Below are 10,348 nucleotides of genomic sequence, written 5' to 3'. Positions count from 1 at the left end.
AGCGTCGCTCTGATTCATCACATAAGGTCGATGTTCCATTACCTACCATAGCTATTATGGTCCTTATCGACATATTAAATTTAAATTTTTTAACAAAATACATTGGAAGTGCTGTGATTCGAACCATAGCAGCTCTGATCTCTAGATTGGAAAACTTACGCCTTTAACCGCACGGCCATCGAGACATTTACCAAACTGAGAATAAAATAAGGTATATATAAAAATAACATGCATATTCGGACTTGTAATTTTTTTGATTTGAAGTAATAATAGCACCACCTGTTCGAGACAGAACCACCATCATATATTAAGACGTAACTGTAACAATTATCGTTACGGTCCCAATCTTGAATATGCGTAATTGTTTTGTTAGAAAATCGGGAAAAAATTTAAAAGTCATTAAAAAATTAATCAATCAAATGAAATAATAAAAATCTTAAAAAACACCGTTGCACTTTTCATTACGGTCGCTATCTTGAAAATACATCATTTTAATGCTAGAGATTTCAAAAAAAAAATTACTTATTAGAATACTGATTAATTAGTTCGATTCCTGTCCTTGATTCAAACCTATTAGAGCAAAAATTAAAAAAAAATCATTCCTCCACAGAAACCACCTACAGATTGATATCCGCCACCAATAGCAAGGTATATACATATATATATATATATATCGTCAGCTAGTATGACGACATGTCCGCCATCTTGTCTTCATCCGCTGGAGAAAACCATCTTGTTTTCGTCTGCTAGAGTGTGCTGATTCCATGTTAGTATAATATTCTGTTCACCATAACTTTGTCCTCAACTGTTGGCATTGAACATTGACCTTGACCTTGAAATTTGATTTTGACATTGAAATTTGACCTTGAACCTTGAAATTAGATTTTACCTTAACGACCATCATGGATCCGCCATTTTGCGTTTAGTACATGCTACCAGGAGCTACCACCTGCTAGAGGTCATTGCCACTATCTTGTTTTCGTCTGCTGGAGGACACCATCTTGTGCGTGTACTCGTCTTATAGAGTACATTACCATCATACTTGTCTAGGTCTTAGCCGCTAGAGTGCAGTAATAATTTATTATTACTGAAGTGCCTGCCATCTTTAAATTTGGGCGCCATCTTGGAATCGTGTAATTATTTAGCTAGAAATTCTGGATAAAATTACAAAATTCAACAAAAAATTCACTCATTAAAGTAATGATTGATTATATCAATTCCTGTTCTTGGTTCGATCCTTGGAGGATGCAAAAAAATAATTTTATGGAAAAAATAATTATTATAATAAATTATTATCAAAGTCCTAAAAGACTCTTAAAATCATCTATTACCATTATCCTTTAAACCATTACGACTGCCATTTTAGATATTTGTATTTATTGACTTATTAGTTCGGGAAAAATTCCAAAATTCACCGAAAAAATCACACATTATTTTACATATTGAATCGAAACTTTCTTTGATCTATGAACGAAGCTGAAAATAAATTTAATTTAAATACCAGAAAATTGTCAGGTTCGAGAAATAAAACACCGCAAGTTATTTTACAAACATAGTATTTATTACATAATTTTTATCCTACTAAAGGATCACTTGCGAAAGCCAGCAATCTTATAAACATTTAGCCCTGCATAGACGTGAAAAGACTAATTCTTAGCTCCAACAGCTCCAACTCCTCCAAATGCTCTAACAGCTGCAACTGCTCCAACAGCTACAAATGCTTTAAATGCTCCAACAGCTCCAAATGTTACAAAGGCTCCAAATGCACCAAATGCTCCAAATGCTCCAACAGCTCCAAATGCTCCAACAGCTCAAAATGCTCCATATGCTCCAAATGCTCCAACAGATCCAAATGCTCCAACAGCTCCATCATTTCCAAATGCTCCAAAGGCTCCAAATGCTCCAACAGCTCCAAATGCTTCAAATGCTCCAACAGCTCCAATTACACCAACAGCTCCAAATGCTCCAAATGCTCCAACTGATTACAATTACTTTTTTTTATCGAACTTGACATGATTACATGCATGACTTTATCAATATACATTTTGGATGTCAGTGGTGACTTTTTTTACACCTTTTAGTTATAAATTTATTTAGAAATGAGCTTTCGAGAAATGATAAAGTACATTTTTAAAAAATCTTAATTTTTCTTCAAGTTTATACACATGCAATTAATGGAAACCATTATTTTATGTAGCTAGCTTCCCTCAGTTCTTTAAGTATGAAGGATATTTCTTTGATGCTCGAATAGTTTCCTGCACAAAGCGAACCATGTAGAAGTCTTAGCCTGTCAACCAATATGTTAGGATCTTCCCATGAGGTATAATCAATCTCTCTGCTACGTTCATCTTCCGTGTATGTTTATAATAAAAATGATTATCCCTGGTGTCTTCTGTTTCAACACCAACCACAAGGTCACTTTCGTCATCGACCAGTGATTATCACAAGCTTGATTAGGATAATTTATTTTGTGCCGGAAATTAGGCATTTCGTCACCTTTTTTTTATTTTTCTATAATTTTAAATTTTTTTTGGAAATCTTATTTTTTTAATTTATCTGGTTGTTAAGGGGGTGATTTACTCTGTTTTAGGCCGCTGTACACCACGTGTTTAAAATTTGTGCCAGTGGACCGAAGACCCTTTTCCCAGGGGGCCTATCTGATATTTTGCTGTCAAATGTGGACGTGGGCAGCCCAGTTGAAATTTCTCTCGCCTGCAGTCACGTCCCGAGTTTGTAATTTTATTTCTCTTCATGACCAAAATTGCATAGAATGGCTTCTGGGCTGCAAGCTGCTTCTTCTTAGAGGCCTGCTGATAATAGCAAGTCTCGTCACGAATGGGTCTCCAGTGGACCTGTGTTCCCACCTTAGTGGCTATTTCTGTCCCCCCTTCCTCTCACTCCACCTCACATTTGTTCTGAGAAATCAAGTCGGGAGCAGTGACCTGACGTGAACTTAGTCAAAACGATGGGCTAATTCAAGGACTTTCTCCCTGGTCTTACAGAGACGTCCACGACATCTAGCGGCAGAAAAAGTAACCGCGGGCCTGGTCGCCAGTGTGTATAGCACACCCTCTTGACACCTGGTGGCAAGTCAGCACACCGCCTCAATTAGTTCCCCTTTACGCCGCTAGAAAGCAGCACCACAGTGCCATAAGGCACTATGTTTCTTCTCGCGGCCTGTAGAAGTCGATTGTTTGTTGCCTTCTGTACTTGCCGGTAGAGAGTGCACATGTCTGTGTTCTTGTCACGATCGCCTCGGACTCCTTCGCATGTTTTCGGCCATGAGCCGAGCCTTCCCCCTCTTTTATCCTAGGGCCGACCGACCACCCGATTTAATTAGTAGCTATGACCGTCATCGCCAGGACTCAGTACTCTGACCTCGGCTGCCGACCACATCTTCTCAGCGTCCTCTGCGCTAAGAGGATTTTCGCGGGAACGGCGATTTTCGGTTGCATAAAAGATGTAGTCAGTTGCTTAAGGGATGTGATCCCATTTTTACAGTAGCCAGGCAGATGTAGTTTTTAGAAAAAGTCATGTGTAGTTAAAATTTTTATTTTTTTTATTCTTTAAAAATTTGTTTTCCTAACGCGCATCCGCGCTTTCTTGGTGCGTGTCATCCTGATGTCGGCGCGAGACACCTCGGAGGCCCAGTTTCCACACCCTGTTTGGTGAGTAATCAGTTTTTTACCCCTCCCCATATTCCCGTTTGTTGGCCTTTCGCGCCGACTGTGTATGACTGTCTGGAAGCAGGTCTAATTCGTTTTAAATTTGACTTGTGTTTCAGACAGGGTCCAAGTTTCAGGGGAGAGAAATTGCTCCCCGCATGATCTTCGGGAACTCCAGCTGATTTCTCCCTTTAGAAGAGTTTTTCTCTCGGTCCGACGTCATCCTGGGAAGATCCGGGTGATATGAGCTACATATATTTTCCGCTTGCATGGAAGGAACTAAATTCATTAAAAAGATACCAGCGAGCAGTGCTTTAAGAACTTAATGCTCAAGAACATGCTAAATCAAGGAAACTAATATATATGTAATCGTTGGGAGAATCAAATTATGGTGCTATACTTGAAATTTCGTTAATGTAACAATTTGTTTGTTTAGGTGTAATATGTATTGTTTTAAATAATGTAGGGGCTCCCCCTTAACTTTGTTAATTACTAAGATCTTCATTATCATGTCGAAATAATGCTAAAACAAAACCTCTTAATGATAAACCAGGAAAACCTATAGACCAAATTATTTATATAGTGTATTTATTTATCATATACCTTCTTCTACATAACGATCCACGAACTCCCAAGTTACTAGAGTGCAACGAGTGTAAATTTTGTCGTGTTCACCGCCTCGTGTCCCCTCTGGTAATTAACTTTAATTTTCTTAATATTTTGCCCAGCAGTTTCCAAGGTGTTTTTAATTAATTAAAAATAATATATTTTTTGGGCACGAGAGGCGTTACAATTTTTATACGTCATTTCCATCGTTTTGATCTCAAGCCACCATCACTGTCTTCGCTCTTGACCGCTTTAGGTGCTTCAGCACAGTACTCAATTATGTCAGCATCACTAGCATGATCAGGAAATTAATTTTATTACGTCATTTACATCACTTTGGTCTCAAGCCACCATCACAGTCTTCGCTCTTGCATGATTTAGGTGCTTCAGCACAGTACTCATTCATGTCAGCATCACAAGCTTGATCAGGATAATTTATTTTATTACGACGTTTCCATCGTTTTTGTCTCAGGCCACCATCACAGTTTTCGATCTTGACCGCTTCAGGTGCTTCAGCACAGTACTCAATCATGTCAGCCTGATTCTGGCTTGGACTAGAACTCTATCTTTGCTCAATAATGAGAATTTTATAAGCTAGCAGAATCAGTTTTTTTATATTTTGTAATTTTTGTTTAATTTTTTTTTTGTAATTTATCAAAAAAAATGTGTGGTGGTTTTCTCCGTGTGCTCCCGATTATCCATGTCAATATTATGATGGTTTTCTCCATGTGCTCCTAATTATACTTGTCAATATTTTGATGGTTTTTTTCCGTGCGCTTGCGATCATTCCTATGGTTTCTCCAAGTGCTTCTGGTTATTTCTGAGAAACCGATCTCTCCATGAAGGAGTTTTACTTTTATGAGACATGTCATTATATTCAAGGTTAAATTTAATTAGTGAATTTCTGCTACTAAATCATCACTTGCAATATTTTTAACAGGTGGAATTTAAAAAAAATCATTATTCAGTCAAATAATAATATGCCCTGAGAAATCTGAGAAACACTAACTGGATGAACAAACTTCCTTCTCCTTGGAGTCTAGCAAAGCTATCCTTCTTTTGCGATCATTAGTGAACATCCGCATCCCGCATAAAATAAATAAATATTATTTACCTGCAGCAACACGTGGCATCATCTGTTGTTGAAAAGCATAACTACTTACAACCAGTACTTTTGCATGAGATAATTTAACTCTCGCTGACGAAATATTTAAAAAATTCTATTTAAGTAATGGTTTTAATTTAAAACTATTAGTTTGCATCTGCCATTAGTCGCAGAATCTAACATGTACCCTGATTTGTTGCCTGTAGCTGTATCAAAACGACATCACTGTACATACTGGAGCAAGATGTTTAACTTGAGAAAAAATGCTAAACGACATGAGAGAAGGAGTTTAATTTGGGTCCTTGTCAAAAACCATATAATTGCAGTCAGTGTCATAAATCCTTTGGTTGAAGATATTACTTGGATAGACATTGCAAGAACTGTACAACTAAGATGAATAAAGATAACGAAGACTGTGCTCCAACATCGTGGAAGAGGAACGAAGGCAGAATATTAGACGACAATAATGATTATGAAGAATGTAAAAAAGCTAATGCTAAAAATACTGATATATATCAAGACAATAATTTAAAAAAAAAAAAACGAAGAAAGTAGAAATCTCATTAGAAATTAAAATATATTTACATCAATATCTAGTCATCTCCATGAAAATGTGAAAGATGGAGAACCACCTGAAGCTGACAAGACCGAAGACTGTGATGAAACATCTGAAGCTGACATTATTGAAGATTGTGGTGACACATCTGAGGCTGACATGATCGATGACTGTGCTGACAAATCTAAGGCTGACATGAATGAGTACTGTGCTGAAGCACCTAAATCATGCAAGAGCGAAGACTGTGATGGTGGCTTGAGACCAAAACGATGGAAACGACGTAATAAAATTAATTTCCTGATCAAGATTGTGATGCTGATATAATTGAGTACTGTGCTGAAGCACCTAAAGCGGTCAAGAGCGCAGACAGTGATGGTGGCTTGAGATCAAAACGATGGAAATGACGTAATAAAATTGTAACGCCCCTCGTGCCCAAAAAATATATTATTTTAAATTAATTAAAAACACCTTGGAAACTGCTGGGCAAAATATTAAGAAAATTAAAGTTAATTACCAGAGGGGACACGAGGCGGTGAACACGACAAAATTTACACTCGTTGCACTCTAGTAACTTGGGAGTTCGTGGATCGTTATGTAGAAGAAGGTATATGATAAATAAATACACTATATAAATAATTTGGTCTATAGGTTTTCCTGGTTTATCATTAAGAGGTTTTGTTTTAGTATTATTTCGACATGATAATAAAGATCTTAGTAATTAACAATTATTTATATAGTGTATTTATTTATCATATACCTTCTTCTACATAACGATCCACGAACTCCCAAGTTACTAGAGTGCAACGAGTGTAAATTTTGTCGTGTTCACCGCCTCGTGTCCCCTCTGGTAATTAACTTATACATATTACACCTTAACAAACAAATTATTACATTAACAAAATTTCAAGTATAGCACCATAATTTGATTCTCCCAACGATTACATATATATTAGTTTCCTTGATTTTACATGTTCTTGAGGATTACGTTCTTAAAGCACTGCTCGCTGGTATCTTTTTAATGAATTTAGTTCCTTCCATGCAAGCGGAAAATATATATAGCTCATATCACCCGGATCTTCCCAGGATGACGTCGCTCCGAGAGGAAAACTCTTCTAAAGGGGGAATTTAGCTGGAGGACCCGAAGATCATGTGGGGAGCAATTTCTCTCCCCAGAAACTTGGACCCTGTCTGAAACACAAGTCAAATTTAAAACGAATTAGACCTGCTTCCAGACAGTCATACACATTCGGCGCGAAAGGCCAACAATCGGGAATATGGGGAGGAGGAAAAAACGGATTACATACCAAACAGGGTGTGGAAACTGGGCCTCCGAGGTGTCTCGCGCCGACATCAGGATGACGCGCACCGAGAAACCGCGGATGCGCGTTAGGAAAACAAATTTTTAAAGAATAAAAAAATTAAAAATTTTAACTACACATGACTTTTTCTAACAACTACATCTGCCTGGCTACTGTACAAATGGGATCACATCCCTTAAGCAACTGACTACATCTTTTATGCAACCGAAAGTCGCCATTCCCGCGAAAAGCCTCTTAGCGCAGAGGACGCCGAGAAGACGTGGTCAGCAGTCGACGTCAGATTACTGAGACCTGGCGATGACGGTCAAAGCTACTAATTAAATCGGGTGGTCGGCCCTAGGAAAAAAGAAGGGGAAGGGTGGACTCATGGCCGCAAACATGCGAAGGAGTCCGAGGCGGTCGTGACAAGAACACAGACATGCGCACTCTCTACTGGCAAGTACAGAAGGCAACAAACAATCGACTTCTACTGGCCGCGAGAAGAAACATAGTGCCTTATGGCACTGCGGTGCTGCTTTCTAGCGGCGTAAAGGGGAACTAATTGAGGCGGTGTGCTGACTTGCCACCAGGTGTCAAGAGGGTGTGCTATACACACTGGCGACCAGGCCCGCGGTTACTTTTTCTGCCGCTAGATATCGTGGACGTCTCTGTAAGACCAGGGAGAAAGTCCTTGAATTAGCCCATCGTTTTGACTAAGTTCACGTCAGGTCATTGCTCCCGACTTGATTTCTCAGAACAAATGTGAGGTGGAGTGAGAGGAAGGGGGGACAGAAATAGCCACTAAGGTGGGAACACAGGTCCACTGGAGACTCATTCGTGACGAGACTTGCTATTCTCAGCAGGCCTCTAAGAAGTAGCAGCTTGCAGCCCAGAAGCCACTCTATGCAATTTTGGTCACGAAGAGAAATAAAATTACAAACTCGGGACGTGACTGCAGGCGAGAGAAATTTAAACTGGGCTGCCCACATCCACATTTGACAGCAAAATATCAGATAGGCCCCCTGGGAAAGGGGTCTTCGGTCCACTGGCACAAAGTTTAAACACGTGGCGTACACCGGCCTAACAAAGAGTAAATCACCCCCTTAAGGCGATTGGTACATGGAAAATATTACGAAAAAACTTATTTACCTGTACATATTTATTTTTGATGCTTTTTTTTAAGACATAATATACCTAGGATATTTTTAATAAACTTTTTTTTACTGAGTTATGTCATTTTAAATGCATTTATTTTTATTCCAAGCCAGAATTATTTAGAAAACACATAATTATGTTAAACTTAATTATAGTTCAAGAAACGAGAGTACGAATAGGTTTCTGCACATATAAAAGTAAGAAGAAAAAATTTTCATCGTCAAAATTACAGTTTAATATTGACAATTTCCATTGATCACTGCTGGACTACTTCAGGAGCGAATTAAAGAATAAATTTAAATGAAAATGAAAACATTATTGGCAGAACACTATTGAGTTATTTATATATTTTCATATCCTTTTGTTTTTGATACGATCCGACTCAAAACATGCCCTCTGGAGTGACAGTTCTAGTGCTGCGTGTAAAACTCTCGCCGCCGGGAAGAATGTCCCCGCGACGTGGCGCTGAGGGCGGCGCTTGTCGCAACCAGGTAGTCTGGCGGAGCTCCGGTCGGCGGGCCGCTGCCTGGGGGGGGGGGGGGGGAGGGGGAAGAATGGGGTGTAGAGGGATGACGAGAGAGGAGACGGAAGAAACAAAGGGTCTGTCAAGGTCGCGTTCATGGAGCTAATATACAGTAATACATCTGGAGAGGACAAGGGAAGACCAGCAGAGGATGCGAGGTGAAGCCGGGTATCGGCTGGAAGAAAATGAAAAAGAGCCAAACTCGCCTCGCGCGGCCGAAGAATCCTCCAAACTAAACTCGCAACAGCTCCGAAACTATCAAAACAATCAAACTGAAAATTTTACTGGAGTATCTATAAACATTTTAACCCACATCGGTTTAATATTTTTTTCGAAACATGAATGCTTTCATTTTTAAAAATTAAATACTTATTTACTGCCAAAAAATTTTGTGATTACGCAGAGTAAATTACAACATCGAGGAAAATTTTTTGTTTGCAATTGTAAGTGGGGGACACTAGCGTATGAAATAAGGAAGAAGCCTCAAATTTTATTTATATACCCCTTTTGAGCATTCAACCCCATACTTCTATTTTTACAGAGAGTTGAAGTGGGACTAATGTTTCAGTGGGTAACACTACCGACATATGTCTTCGGAACGCACTTCTTTTTGTTATTATACATCTCAAAATTTATAATTTCATACACAATGTTTATAAAAACGAATTCTTACTTACCTCATTTAATCTATTACAAACCTCTTGTAAGATACGTGTATTAGTAGAAGAACCAACGTAACATGCAAACCTTAGGTAAACACTGGTAGAGAATATTTTGGAATAACTGTAATTCTATGCATATACCGACAATGTAAGAAACTTCCAATTTTATTAATTGTTTTCATAAGAATTAATAATTTTAAAAAAATCATAGAATAGGCCTTTATAGACTGAAAACCTTTCACGTAGTTTCATGTCGCGTACATAAAAGTTTTTTAATATATATAATTACCAATTATTGTTGAATATATTTAACATTTTTATACATGTTACAACACACATATAATAACAAACCTATATAGTATATAAAAAGACAAACGCCAAATTTTAGCATTTTGTATTTCTTTTCTCTGTGTGAATAAAATAACAGTTCTTAACGTAGTTGCTAAAACTGTACTATATTTCTAAAAAAAAATTACGAAAACCCCTGACATCGTCACCATAACAATGATAAATTTGCAAAATAATTAAGGCACATCTTTTAATGCTACGAAGCACACTCTTAAGAGAAATGTTTTAAACTTATGTTGGGATGTAACTAATATCTTAAAAGCATTCTGAAACCGTTACTTTGAGGGAAACCTTAATATACCGAACACCATACCATCCTTTAATCGAGTACGATTTTCGCTTCTTAAGACCCATTTGTCTTCAAAATGCACTGTACTGTGTAAGTAATAAATCAGTCTTAAAATCAGTTAATTATTTTATCTTCCTATTT

The sequence above is a fragment of the Bacillus rossius genome, chromosome 16 (genome assembly GCF_032445375.1).
Source record: "Bacillus rossius redtenbacheri isolate Brsri chromosome 16, Brsri_v3, whole genome shotgun sequence".
Classification (NCBI taxonomy): domain Eukaryota; kingdom Metazoa; phylum Arthropoda; class Insecta; order Phasmatodea; family Bacillidae; genus Bacillus; species Bacillus rossius.
Note: the sequence above shows the minus strand (reverse complement) of the source record.